Below are 14,741 nucleotides of genomic sequence, written 5' to 3' on the forward strand. Positions count from 1 at the left end.
TATGTGGTGTTAGAAGAGAGGTTCCATGGTGTAATGGTTAGCACTCTGGACTCTGAATCCAGCGATCCGAGTTTAAATCTCGGTGGGACCTGATGTGTTTTAGTACCTTCAGTTTAAGTTCCTGATTGACAGAAAGTCTTCTTTTTCATACATATAATAATTTTTTTAAATCACTGATTTTTGTAAATATGTCCGAAAAGCTAAAAAAGATAGTTATAGAAATGTATGTAATTATATGAATTTTACTATATAACCCAAATAAGCGTTGATGTAAATATATGTACAATAATTGCAATAAAATGTGTCTTCTAAGAATCTAACAGTTTAGAAAAAAATGTTTAGCTCTCCCTCATGAATGAGGTTTCTTGGTGTATTGGTAACCACTCTGATCTTTGAATCCAGTGATCTGTATTTAAATCTTGGTAGGTCCTATTGGTTTTTTGTAAGTACCGTTCAGTTTATATTTCTCTGAGAGTACATTCTAATAAAAACTGTTTAAATGCTTCCTCATGAATGAGGTTTCCTGGTGTATTTGTAACCATTTTGGACTCTGAATCCATGATTTGTATTTACATCTTGGTAGGTCCTATTGTTTTTTTGTAAGTATTATGTAGTTCATATCTCTGAGAAAGAAAATATCTATAAATTGCATAAATTAAGAATCATACACACTGAGAGACAGGTTTATCTGTAATATAATTCCAATAAAATGTAACCTCTAAGAATCTTATACTGTGAGAAAATTTTTTACATGCCACCATATGAATGAGCTTTCATGGTGTACTGTTAACAATTCTGGACTCTGAAACCAATAATCTGTATATACAAATTGGTAGGTCCTAATGGTTTTATTTGTAAATACAATGTAGTACATATATCTCTGAATGAATATTTCTGTATCTTGTAGAAATTAAGATCTTACACTCTGAGAGAAAGTTTTATATGTGTTATTAGAAGGGAGATTCCATGGTGTTATGGTTAGCACTCTGTACTCTGAATCCAGTAGATTGAGTTCAAATCTCGGTGGGAACAGGTGCATTTTTGTAACTTCAGTTTAAGTCCTTGATTGATAAAAACTTTTTTTTTATACATATAATACATTTTTTAAATCACTGATTATTGTAAATATGTACTAAAATCTAAAAAAAAGGTAGTTATAGAAATGTTTGTCATTATATGAATTTTACTGTGTAATCCAAATAAGCATTGATGTTAATATATGTACAATAACTTCAATAAAATGTGTCTTCTAAGAATCTAACATTTTAGAAAAATTTTTTTATATGTTCCCTAATGAATGTGGTTTCTTGGTGTATTGGTAACCACTCCACTCTGATCTTTGAATACAGTGATCTGTATTTAAATCTTGGTAGGTCCTATTGGTTTTTTGTAAGTACCATTCAGTTCATATCTCTCTGAGAGTACATTCTTATAAAAATATTTAGATGCTCCCTAATGGATGAGGTTTCATGGTGTATTGGTAAACATTTTGGACTCTGAATCCATGATCTATATTTACATCTTGGTAGGTTCTATTGGTTTTGTTGTAAGTACAATACAGTTAATATCTCCGAGAAAGAAAATATCTATAAATTGCATAAATTAAGAATCTTACACACTGAGAGACAGGTTTATCTGTCATTTAATTCCAATAAAATGTATCCACTAAGAATCTTATACTCTGACAAACAAAATGTACATGCTACCAGATGAATGAGGTTTCATTGTGTACTGTTAACAATTCTGGACTCTGAAACCTATAATCTGTATAAAAATTTGGTAGGTCCTAATGGCTTTTTTTGTAAATACAATGTAATACTTATCTCTATGATTATTATTCCTGTAACTTGTAGAAAATAAGATCTCACACTCTAAGAGTAAGTTGTATATGTGGTGTTAGAAGAGAGGTTCCATGGTGTAATGGTTAGCACTCTGGACTCTGAATCCAGCGATCCGAGTTCTAATCTCGGTGGGACCTGATGTGTTTTAGTACTTTCAGTTTAAGTTCCTGATTGACAGAAAGTCTTCTTTTTCATACATATAATAATTTTTTTAAATCACTGATTTTTGTAAATATGTACGAAAAGCTAAAAAAGGTAGTTATAGAAATGTATGTAATTATATGAATTTTACTATATAACCCAAATAAGCGTTGATGTAAATATATGTACAATAATTGCAATAAAATGTGTCTTCTAAGAGTCTAACATTTTAGAAAAAAATTACACAAAAAAACAAATACTCAAATTAGGCGCTAAGTGTAGTTTCATACAATCAATGGAAGTTAATACTTAATGTCCATATGTACGATAATGGAAAAAAATGTCCAACTCCAATAAGAACCTCCTGTAGAGATGTTCTCGAATCTTCTAATCCACAGATAACTCACGATGATATGCAATGGAAAAACAAATAAAAAAACATAGTGTAGTATGTCCAATAACACTTCAGTATGCTTTCAGACAATTATTGTGCCAAATATCCAAGGGTAGCGTACCCCACTCACAATGGATAAAGTATGACTCCACACATAAAGGTATCTTTTGTAACTGGATAGTGAAGATATTCCATAACATTGAAAGCGTACCATTACTCACTCAGGATGTAGCTTTGATCCTCCCATAACGGTTTCTTTAATGTTCTGCTCCAATCATGAACAAACGGAGTGGTAATAAAAACTGATTTATTAAAATATAATTAAAATTGCAAAAATGACAGGAGACCACACATATCAACTCAGGGGTAGAAGTGAATGAATGTGATACTACCTGTAGGAAAGGGTGCAGACAGGTAGTATCACAATCATTCATCTCTTGTGGTTGTAGTTGTGCATCACATCTGGCTGGTGTTGCCGTTTTCGGCCGGCGGTTTATTACTGGCTTTGTCACTTCTACCCCTGAGTTGATATGTGTGGTCTCCTGTCATTTTTGCAATTTTAATTATATTTTAATAAATCAGTTTTTATTACCACTCCGTTTGTTCATGATTGGAGCAGAACATTAAAGAAACCGTTATGGGAGGATCAAAGCTACATCCTGAGTGAGTAATGGTACGCTTTCAATGTTATGGAATATCTTCACTATCCAGTTACAAAAGATACCTTTATGTGTGGAGTCATACTTTATCCATTGTGAGTGGGGTACGCTACCCTTGGATATTTGGCACAATAATTGTCTGAAAGCATACTGAAGTGTTATTGGACATACTACACTATGTTTTTTTATTTGTTTTTCCATTGCATATCATCGTGAGTTATCTGTGGATTAGAAGATTCGAGAACATCTCTACAGGAGGTTCTTATTGGAGTTGGACATTTTTTTCCTCTATCGTACATATGGACATTAAGTATTAACTTCCATTGATTGTATGAAACTACACTTAGCGCCTAATTTGAGTATTTGTTTTTTTGTGTAATTGAATATAAGGGTAAGGTGGCCCTTCTTTTCCTCAAGTGGATGCACAAGTGTGTTTGCGCCTTGTGTTTCTGATCATTTGTTTTTGTTATTTTAGAAAAAAATGTTTAGCTCTCCCTCGTGAATGAGGTTTCTTGGTGTATTGGTAACCACTCTGATCTTTGAATCCAGTGATCTGTATTTAAATCTTGGTAGGTCCTATTGGTTTTTTGTAAGTACCGTTCAGTTTATATTTCTCTGAGAGTACATTCTAATAAAAACTGTTTAAATGCTTCCTCATGAATGAGGTTTCCTGGTGTATTTGTAACCATTTTGGACTCTGAATCCATGATTTGTATTTACATCTTGGTAGGTCCTATTGTTTTTTTGTAAGTATTATGCAGTTCATATCTCTGAGAAAGAAAATATCTATAAATTGCATAAATTAAGAATCATACACACTGAGAGACAGGTTTATCTGTAATATAATTCCAATAAAATGTAACCTCTAAGAATCTTACACTGTGAGAACATTTTTTACATGCCACCATATGAATGAGCTTTCATGGTGTACTGTTAACAATTCTGGACTCTGAAACCAATAATCTGTATATACAAATTGGTAGGTCCCAATGGTTTTATTTGTAAATACAATGTAGTACATATCTCTCTGAATGAATATTTCTGTATCTTGTAGAAATTAAGATCTTACACTCTGAGAGAAAGTTTTATATGTGTTATTAGAAGGGAGATTCCATGGTGTTAAGGTTAGCACTCTGTACTCTGAATCCAGTAGATTGAGTTCAAATCTCGGTGGGAACAGGTGCATTTTAGTAACTTCAGTTTAAGTCCTTGATTGATAAAAACTTTTTTTTTATACATATAATACATTTTTTAAATCACTGATTATTGTAAATATACTAAAATCTAAAAAAAAGGTAGTTATAGAAATGTTTGTAATTATATGAATTTTACTGTGTAATCCAAATAAGCATTGATGTTAATATATGTACAATAACTTCAATAAAATGTGTCTTCTAAGAATCTAACATTTTAGAAAAAAAATGTTTAGATGTTCCCTAATGAATGTGGTTTCTTGGTGTATTGGTAACCACTCCACTCTGATCTTTGAATACAGTGATCTGTATTTAAATCTTGGTAGGTCCTATTGGTTTTTTGTAAGTACCATTCAGTTCATATCTCTCTGAGAGTACATTCTTATAAAAATATTTAGATGCTCCCTAATGGATGAGGTTTCATGGTGTATTGATAAACATTTTGGACTCTGAATCCATGATCTATATTTACATCTTGGTAGGTTCTATTGGTTTTGTTGTAAGTACAATACAGTTAATATCTCTGAGAAAGAAAATATCTATAAATTGCATAAATTAAGAATCTTACACACTGAGAGACAGGTTTATCTGTCATTTAATTCCAATAAAATGTATCCACTAAGAATCTTATACTCTGACAAAAAAAATGTACATGCTACCATATGAATGAGGTTTCATTGTGTACTGTTAACAATTCTGGACTCTGAAACCTATAATCTGTACAAAAATTTGGTAGGTCCTTATGGCTTTTTTTGTAAATACAATGTAATACTTATCTCTATGATTATTATTCCTGTAACGTGTAGAAAATAAGATCTCACACTCTAAGAGAAAGATGTATATGTGGTGTTAAAAGAGAGGTTCCATGGTGTAATGGTTAGCACTCTGGACTCTGAATCCAGCGATCCGAGTTCAAATCTCAGTGGGACCTGATGTGTTTTAGTACTTTCAGTTTAAGTTCTTGATTGACAGAAAGTCTTCTTTTTCATACATATAATCATTTTTTTAAATCACTGATTTTTGTAAATATGTACGAAAAGCTAAAAAAGGTAGTTATAGAAATGTATGTAATTATATGAATTTTACTATATAACCCAAATAAGCGTTGATGTAAATATATGTACAATTACTGCAATAAAATGTGTCTTCTAAGAATCTAACATTTTAGAAAAAAATGTTTAGCTCTCCCTCGTGAATGAGGTTTCTTGGTGTATTGGTAACCACTCTGATCTTTGAATCCAGTGATCTGTATTTAAATCTTGGTAGGTCCTATTGGTTTTTTGTAAGTACCGTTCAGTTTATATTTCTCTGAGAGTACATTCTAATAAAAACTGTTTAAATGCTTCCTCATGAATGAGGTTTCCTGGTGTATTTGTAACCATTTTAGACTCTGAATCCATGATTTGTATTAACATCTTGGTAGGTCCTATTGTTTTTTTGTAAGTATTATGCAGTTCATATCTCTGAGAAAGAAAATATCTATAAATTGCATAAATTAAGAATCATACATACTGAGAGACAGGTTTATCTGTAATATAATTCCAATAAAATGTAACCTCTAAGAATCTTACACTGTGAGAAAATTTTTTACATGCCACCATATGAATGAGCTTTCATGGTGTACTGTTAACAATTCTGGACTCTGAAACCAATAATCTGTATATACAAATTGGTAGGTCCTAATGGTTTTATTTGTAAATACAATGTAGTACATATCTCTCTGAATGAATATTTCTGTATCTTGTAGAAATTAAGATCTTACACTCTGAGAGAAAGTTTTATATGTGTTATTAGAAGGGAGATTCCATGGTGTTATGGTTAGCACTCTGTACTCTGAATCCAGTAAATTGAGTTCAAATCTCGGTGGCACCAGGTGCATTTTAGTACCTTCAGTTTAAGTCCTTGATTGACAAAAACTTTTCTTTTTTATACATATAATACATTTTATAAATCACTGATTATTGTAAATATGTACTAAAATCTAAAAAAAGGTAGTTATAGAAATGTTTGTAATTATATGAATTTTACTGTGTAATCCAAATAAGCATTGATGTTAATATATGTACAATAACTTCAATAAAATGTGTCTTCTAAGAATCTAACATTTTAGAATTTTTTTTTAGATGTTCCCTAATGAATGTGGTTTCTTGGTGTATTAGTAACCACTCCACTCTGATCTTTGAATACAGTGATCTGTATTTAAATCTTGGTAGGTCCTATTGGTTTTTTGTAAGTACCATTCAGTTCATATCTCTCTGAGAGTACATTCTTATAAAAATATTTAGATGCTCCCTAATGGATGAGGCTTCATGGTGTATTGGTAAACATTTTGGACTCTGAATCCATGATCTATATTTACATCTTGGTAGCTTCTATTGGTTTTGCTGTAAGTATAATATAGTTAATATCTCTGAGAAAGAAAATATCTATAAATTGCATAAATTAAGAATCTTACACACTGAGAGACAGGTTTATCTGTCATTTAATTCCAATAAAATGTATCCACTAAGAATCTTATACTCTGACCAAAAATGTACATGCTACCATATGAATGAGGTTTCATTGTGTACTGTTAACAATTCTGGACTCTGAAACCTATAATCTGTATAAAAATTTGGTAGGTCCTAATGGCTTTTTCTTGTAAATACAATGTAATACTTATCTCTCTGATTATTATTCCTGTAACTTGTAGAAAATAAGATCTCACACTCTAAGAGAAAGTTGTATATTTGGTGTTAGAAGAGAGGTTCCATGGTGTAATGGTTAGCGCTCTGGACTCTGAATCCAGCGATCCGAGTTCAAATCTAGGTGGGACCTGATGTGTTTTAGTACCTTCAGTTTAAGTTCCTGATTGACAGAAAGTCTTCTTTTTCATACATATAATAATTTTTTTAAATCACTGATTTTTGTAAATATGTACGAAAAGCTAAAAAAGGTAGTTATAGAAATGTATGTAATTATATGAATTTTACTATATAACCCAAATAAGCGTTGATGTAAATATATGTACAATAATTGCAATAAAATGTGTCTTCTAAGAATCTAACATTTTAGAAAAAAATGTTTAGCTCTCCCTCGTGAATGAGGTTTCTTGGTGTATTGGTAACCACTCTGATCTTTGAATCCAGTGATCTGTATTTAAATCTTGGTAGGTCCTATTGGTTTTTTGTAAGTACCGTTCAGTTTATATTTCTCTGAGAGTACATTCTAATAAAAACTGTTTAAATGCTTCCTCATGAATGAGGTTTCCTGGTGTATTTTTAACCATTTTGGACTCTGAATCCATGATTTGTATTTACATCTTGGTAGGTCCTATTGTTTTTTTGTAAGTATTATGCAGTTCATATCTCTGAGAAAGAAAATATCTATAAATTGCATAAATTAAGAATCATACACACTGAGAGACAGGTTTATCTGTAATATAATTCCAATAAAATGTAACCTCTAAGAATCTTACACTGTGAAAAAAATTTTTACATGCCACCATATGAATGAGCTTTCATGGTGAACTGTTAACAATTCTGGACTCTGAAACCAATAATCTGTATATACAAATTGGTAGTTCCTAATGGTTTTATTTGTAAATACAATGTAGTACATATCTCTCTGAATGAATATTTCTGTATCTTGTAGAAATTAAGATCTTACACTCTGAGAGAAAGTTTTATATGTGTTATTAGAAGGGAGATTCCATGGTGTTATGGTTAGCACTCTGTACTCTGAATCCAGTAAATTGAGTTCAAATCTTGGTGGCACCAGGTGCATTTTAGTACCTTCAGTTTAAGTCCTTGATTGACAAAAACTTTTCTTTTTTATACATATAATACATTTTATAAATCACTGATTATTGTAAATATGTACTAAAATCTAAAAAAAGGTAGTTATAGAAATGTTTGTAATTATATGAATTTTACTGTGTAATCCAAATAAGCATTGATGTTAATATATGTACAATAACTTCAATAAAATGTGTCTTCTAAGAATCTAACATTTTAGAATTTTTTTTTAGATGTTCCCTAATGAATGTGGTTTCTTGGTGTATTAGTAACCACTCCACTCTGATCTTTGAATACAGTGATCTGTATTTAAATCTTGGTAGGTCCTATTGGTTTTTTGTAAGTACCATTCAGTTCATATCTCTCTGAGAGTACATTCTTATAAAAATATTTAGATGCTCCCTAATGGATGAGGCTTCATGGTGTATTGGTAAACATTTTGGACTCTGAATCCATGATCTATATTTACATCTTGGTAGCTTCTATTGGTTTTGTTGTAAGTATAATACAGTTAATATCTCTGAGAAAGAAAATATCTATAAATTGCATAAATTAAGAATCTTACACACTGAGAGACAGGTTTATCTGTCATTTAATTCCAATAAAATGTATCCACTAAGAATCTTATACTCTGACCAAAAATGTACATGCTACCATATGAATGAGGTTTCATTGTGTACTGTTAACAATTCTGGACTCTGAAACCTATAATCTGTATAAAAATTTGGAAGGTCCTAATGGCTTTTTTTTGTAAATACAATGTAATACTTATCTCTCTGATTATTATTCCTGTAACTTGTAGAAAATAAGATCTCACACTCTAAGAGAAAGTTGTATATTTGGTGTTAGAAGAAAGGTTCCATGGTGTAATGGTTAGCACTCTGGACTCTGAATCCAGCGATCCGAGTTCAAATCTCGGTGGGACCTGATGTGTTTTAGTACCTTCAGTTTAAGTTCCTGATTGACAGAAAGTCTTCTTTTTCATACATATAATCATTTTTTTAAATCACTGATTTTTGTAAATATGTACGAAAAGCTCAAAAAGGTAGTTATAGAAATGTATGTAATTATATGAATTTTACTATATAACCCAAATAAGCGTTGATGTAAATATATGTACAATAATTGCAATAAAATGTGTCTTCTAAGAATCTAACATTTTAGAAAAAAATGTTTAGCTCTCCCTCGTGAATGAGGTTTCTTGGTGTATTGGTAACCACTCTGATCTTTGAATCCAGTGATCTGTATTTAAATCTTGGTAGGTCCTATTGGTTTTTTGTAAGTACCGTTCAGTTTATATTTCTCTGAGAGTACATTCTAATAAAAACTGTTTAAATGCTTCCTCATGAATGAGGTTTCCTGGTGTATTTTTAACCATTTTGGACTCTGAATCCATGATTTGTATTTACATCTTGGTAGGTCCTATTGTTTTTTTGTAAGTATTATGCAGTTCATATCTCTGAGAAAGAAAATATCTATAAATTGCATAAATTAAGAATCATACACACTGAGAGACAGGTTTATCTGTAATATAATTCCAATAAAATGTAACCTCTAAGAATCTTACACTGTGAGAAAAATTTTTACATGCCACCATATGAATGAGCTTTCATGGTGAACTGTTAACAATTCTGGACTCTGAAACCAATAATCTGTATATACAAATTGGTAGGTCCTAATGGTTTTATTTGTAAATACAATGTAGTACATATCTCTCTGAATGAATATTTCTGTATCTTGTGGAAATTAAGATCTTACACTCTGAGAGAAAGATTTATATGTGTTATTAGAAGGGAGATTCCATGGTGTTATGGTTAGCACTCTGTACTCTGAATCCAGTAAATTGAGTTCAAATCTCGGTGGGAACAGGTGCATTTTAGTACCTTCAGTTTAAGTCCTTGATTGATAAAAAAATTTCTTTTTTATACATATAATACATTTTTTAAATCACTTATTATTGTAAATATGTACTAAAATAAAAAAAAAGGTAGTTATAGAAATGTTTGTAATTATATGAATTTTACTGTGTAATCCAAATAAGCATTGATGTTAATATATGTACAATAACTTCAATAAAATGTGTCTTCTAAGAATCTAACATTTTAGAATTTTTTTTTTAGATGTTCCCTAATTAATTTGGTTTCTTGGTGTATTGGTAACCACTCCACTCTGATCTTTGAATACAGTGATCTGTATTTAAATCTTGGTAGGTCCTATTGGTTTTTTGTAAGTACCATTCAGTTCATATCTCTCTGAGAGTACATTCTTATAAAAATATTTAGATGCTCCCTAATGGATGAGGTTTCATGGTGTATTGATAAACATTTTGGACTCTGAATCCATGATCTATATTTACATCTTGGTAGGTTCTATTGGTTTTGTTGTAAGTACAATACAGTTAATATCTCTGAGAAAGAAAATATCTATAAATTGCATAAATTAAGAATCTTGCACACTGAGAGACAGGTTTATCTGTCATTTAATTCCAATAAAATGTATCCACTAAGAATCTTATACTCTGACAAAAAAAAATGTACATGCTACCATATGAATGAGGTTTCATTGTGTACTGTTAACAATTCTGGACTCTGAAACCTATAATCTGTACAAAAATTTGGTAGGTCCTAATGGCTTTTTTTGTAAATACAATGTAATACTTATCTCTATGATTATTATTCCTGTAACTTGTAGAAAATAAGATCTCACACTCTAAGAGAAAGATGTATATGTGGTGTTAGAAGAGAGGTTCCATGGTGTAATGGTTAGCACTCTGGACTCTGAATCCAGCCATCCGAGTTCAAATCTCGGTGGGACCTGATGTGTTTTAGTGCCTTCAGTTTAAGTTCTTGATTGACAGAAAGTCTTCTTTTTCATACATATAATCATTTTTTTAAATCACTGATTTTTGTAAATATGTACGAAAAGCTAAAAAAGGTAGTTATAGAAATGTATGTAATTATATGAATTTTACTATATAACCCAAATAAGCGTTGATGTAAATATATGTACAATAATTGCAATAAAATGTGTCTTCTAAGAATCTAACATTTTAGAAAAAAATGTTTAGCTCTCCCTCGTGAATGAGGTTTCTTGGTGTATTGGTAACCACTCTGATCTTTGAATCCAGTGATCTGTATTTAAATCTTGGTAGGTCCTATTGGTTTTTTGTAAGTACCGTTCAGTTTATATTTCTCTGAGAGTACATTCTAATAAAAACTGTTTAAATGCTTCCTCATGAATGAGGTTTCCTGGTGTATTTGTAACCATTTTAGACTCTGAATCCATGATTTGTATTAACATCTTGGTAGGTCCTATTGTTTTTTTGTAAGTATTATGCAGTTCATATCTCTGAGAAAGAAAATATCTATAAATTGCATAAATTAAGAATTATACATACTGAGAGACAGGTTTATCTGTAATATAATTCCAATAAAATGTAACCTCTAAGAATCTTACACTGTGAGAACATTTTTTACATGCCACCATATGAATGAGCTTTCATGGTGTACTGTTAACAATTCTGGACTCTGAAACCAATAATCTGTATATACAAATTGGTAGGTCCTAATGGTTTTATTTGTAAATACAATGTAGTACATATCTCTCTGAATGAATATTTCTGTATCTTGTAGAAATTAAGATCTTACACTCTGAGAGAAAGTTTTATATGTGTTATTAGAAGGGAGATTCCATGGTGTTATGGTTAGCACTCTGTACTCTGAATCCAGTAAATTGAGTTCAAATCTCGGTGGCACCAGGTGCATTTTAGTACCTTCAGTTTAAGTCCTTGATTGACAAAAACTTTTCTTTTTTATACATATAATACATTTTATAAATCACTGATTATTGTAAATATGTACTAAAATCTAAAAAAAGGTAGTTATAGAAATGTTTGTAATTATATGAATTTTACTGTGTAATCCAAATAAGCATTGATGTTAATATATGTACAATAACTTCAATAAAATGTGTCTTCTAAGAATCTAACATTTTAGAATTTTTTTTTAGATGTTCCCTAATGAATGTGGTTTCTTGGTGTATTAGTAACCACTCCACTCTGATCTTTGAATACAGTGATCTGTATTTAAATCTTGGTAGGTCCTATTGGTTTTTTGTAAGTACCATTCAGTTCATATCTCTCTGAGAGTACATTCTTATAAAAATATTTAGATGCTCCCTAATGGATGAGGCTTCATGGTGTATTGGTAAACATTTTGGACTCTGAATCCATGATCTATATTTACATCTTGGTAGCTTCTATTGGTTTTGCTGTAAGTATAATATAGTTAATATCTCTGAGAAAGAAAATATCTATAAATTGCATAAATTAAGAATCTTACACACTGAGAGACAGGTTTATCTGTCATTTAATTCCAATAAAATGTATCCACTAAGAATCTTATACTCTGACCAAAAATGTACATGCTACCATATGAATGAGGTTTCATTGTGTACTGTTAACAATTCTGGACTCTGAAACCTATAATCTGTATAAAAATTTGGAAGGTCCTAATGGCTTTTTTTGTAAATACAATGTAATACTTATCTCTCTGATTATTATTCCTGTAACTTGTAGAAAATAAGATCTCACACTCTAAGAGAAAGTTGTATATTTGGTGTTAGAAGAGAGGTTCCATGGTGTAATGGTTAGCACTCTGGACTCTGAATCCAGCGATCTGAGTTCAAATCTCGGTGGGACCTGATGTGTTTTAGTACCTTCAGTTTAAGTTCCTGATTGACAGAAAGTCTTCTTTTTCATACATATAATAATTTTTTTAAATCACTGATTTTTGTAAATATGTACGAAAAGCTAAAAAAGGTAGTTATAGAAATGTATGTAATTATATGAATTTTACTATATAACCCAAATAAGCGTTGATGTAAATATATGTACAATAATTGCAATAAAATGTGTCTTCTAAGAATCTAACATTTTAGAAAAAAATGTTTAGCTCTCCCTCGTGAATGAGGTTTCTTGGTGTATTGGTAACCACTCTGATCTTTGAATCCAGTGATCTGTATTTAAATCTTGGTAGGTCCTATTGGTTTTTTGTAAGTACCGTTCAGTTTATATTTCTCTGAGAGTACATTCTAATAAAAACTGTTTAAATGCTTCCTCATGAATGAGGTTTCCTGGTGTATTTTTAACCATTTTGGACTCTGAATCCATGATTTGTATTTACATCTTGGTAGGTCCTATTGTTTTTTTGTAAGTATTATGCAGTTCATATCTCTGAGAAAGAAAATATCTATAAATTGCATAAATTAAGAATCATACACACTGAGAGACAGGTTTATCTGTAATATAATTCCAATAAAATGTAACCTCTAAGAATCTTACACTGTGAGAAAATTTTTTACATGCCACCATATGAATGAGCTTTCATGGTGAACTGTTAACAATTCTGGACTCTGAAACCAATAATCTGTATATACAAATTGGTATGTCCTAATGGTTTTATTTGTAAATACAATGTAGTACATATCTCTCTGAATGAATATTTCTGTATCTTGTAGAAATTAAGATCTTACACTCTGAGAGAAAGTTTTATATGTGTTATTAGAAGGGAGATTCCATGGTGTTATGGTTAGCACTCTGTACTCTGAATCCAGTAAATTGAGTTCAAATCTCGGTGGCACCAGGTGCATTTTAGTACCTTCAGTTTAAGTCCTTGATTGACAAAAACTTTTCTTTTTTATACATATAATACATTTTATAAATCACTGATTATTGTAAATATGTACTAAAATCTAAAAAAAGGTAGTTATAGAAATGTTTGTAATTGTATGAATTTTACTGTGTAATCCAAATAAGCATTGATGTTAATATATGTACAATAACTTCAATAAAATGTGTCTTCTAAGAATCTAACATTTTAGAATTTTTTTTTAGATGTTCCCTAATGAATGTGGTTTCTTGGTGTATTAGTAACCACTCCACTCTGATCTTTGAATACAGTGATCTGTATTTAAATCTTGGTAGGTCCTATTGGTTTTTTGTAAGTACCATTCAGTTCATATCTCTCTGAGAGTACATTCTTATAAAAATATTTAGATGCTCCCTAATGGATGAGGCTTCATGGTGTATTGGTAAACATTTTGGACTCTGAATCCATGATCTATATTTACATCTTGGTAGGTTATATTGGTTTTGTTGTAAGTACAATACAGTTAATATCTCTGAGAAAGAAAATATCTATAAATTGCATAAATTAAGACTCTTACACACTGAGAGACAGGTTTATCTGTCATTTAATTCCAATAAAATGTATCCACTAAGAATCTTATACTCTGACCAAAAATGTACATGCTACCATATGAATGAGGTTTCATTGTGTACTGTTAACAATTCTGGACTCTGAAACCTATAATCTGTATAAAAATTTGGTAGGTCCTAATGGCTTTTTTTTGTAAATACAATGTAATACTTATCTCTCTGATTATTATTCCTGTAACTTGTAGAAAATAAGATCTCACACTCTAAGAGAAAGTTGTATATTTGGTGTTAGAATAGAGGTTCCATGGTGTAATGGTTAGCACTCTGGACTCTGAATCCAGCGATCCGAGTTCAAATCTCGGTGGGACCTGATGTGTTTTAGTACCTTCAGTTTAAGTTCCTGATTGACAGAAAGTCTTCTTTTTCATACATATAATAATTTTTTTAAATAACTGATTTTTGTAAATATGTACGAAAAGCTAAAAAAGGTAGTTATAGAAATGTATGTAATTATATGAAT

General features: G+C 30.7%; 8 non-coding genes across 8 annotated transcripts; all 8 read left to right on the top strand.

The window, feature by feature from the left end:
* The first annotated feature begins 19 nt into the window (after positions 1 to 19).
* TRNAQ-CUG (transfer RNA glutamine (anticodon CUG)) lies at positions 20 to 91 on the top strand. Its single transcript has one exon. It is a non-coding gene; the product is annotated as a tRNA-Gln (tRNA).
* Positions 92 to 1,906: 1,815 nt separating this feature from the next.
* Positions 1,907 to 1,978, top strand: TRNAQ-CUG (transfer RNA glutamine (anticodon CUG)). The gene has a single exon. It is a non-coding gene; the product is annotated as a tRNA-Gln (tRNA).
* Positions 1,979 to 5,087: 3,109 nt separating this feature from the next.
* TRNAQ-CUG (transfer RNA glutamine (anticodon CUG)) lies at positions 5,088 to 5,159 on the top strand. Its single transcript has one exon. It is a non-coding gene; the product is annotated as a tRNA-Gln (tRNA).
* Positions 5,160 to 6,973: 1,814 nt separating this feature from the next.
* On the top strand, positions 6,974 to 7,045 carry TRNAQ-CUG (transfer RNA glutamine (anticodon CUG)). Its single transcript has one exon. It is a non-coding gene; the product is annotated as a tRNA-Gln (tRNA).
* A 1,814-nt stretch (positions 7,046 to 8,859) lies between these two features.
* On the top strand, positions 8,860 to 8,931 carry TRNAQ-CUG (transfer RNA glutamine (anticodon CUG)). The gene has a single exon. It is a non-coding gene; the product is annotated as a tRNA-Gln (tRNA).
* A 1,817-nt stretch (positions 8,932 to 10,748) lies between these two features.
* On the top strand, positions 10,749 to 10,820 carry TRNAQ-CUG (transfer RNA glutamine (anticodon CUG)). Its single transcript has one exon. It is a non-coding gene; the product is annotated as a tRNA-Gln (tRNA).
* Positions 10,821 to 12,633: 1,813 nt separating this feature from the next.
* On the top strand, positions 12,634 to 12,705 carry TRNAQ-CUG (transfer RNA glutamine (anticodon CUG)). The gene has a single exon. It is a non-coding gene; the product is annotated as a tRNA-Gln (tRNA).
* Positions 12,706 to 14,519: 1,814 nt separating this feature from the next.
* TRNAQ-CUG (transfer RNA glutamine (anticodon CUG)) lies at positions 14,520 to 14,591 on the top strand. The gene has a single exon. It is a non-coding gene; the product is annotated as a tRNA-Gln (tRNA).
* Positions 14,592 to 14,741: the final 150 nt, after the last annotated feature.

This window comes from Pseudophryne corroboree, chromosome 11 (assembly GCF_028390025.1).
Source record: "Pseudophryne corroboree isolate aPseCor3 chromosome 11, aPseCor3.hap2, whole genome shotgun sequence".
Lineage (NCBI taxonomy): Eukaryota > Metazoa > Chordata > Amphibia > Anura > Myobatrachidae > Pseudophryne > Pseudophryne corroboree.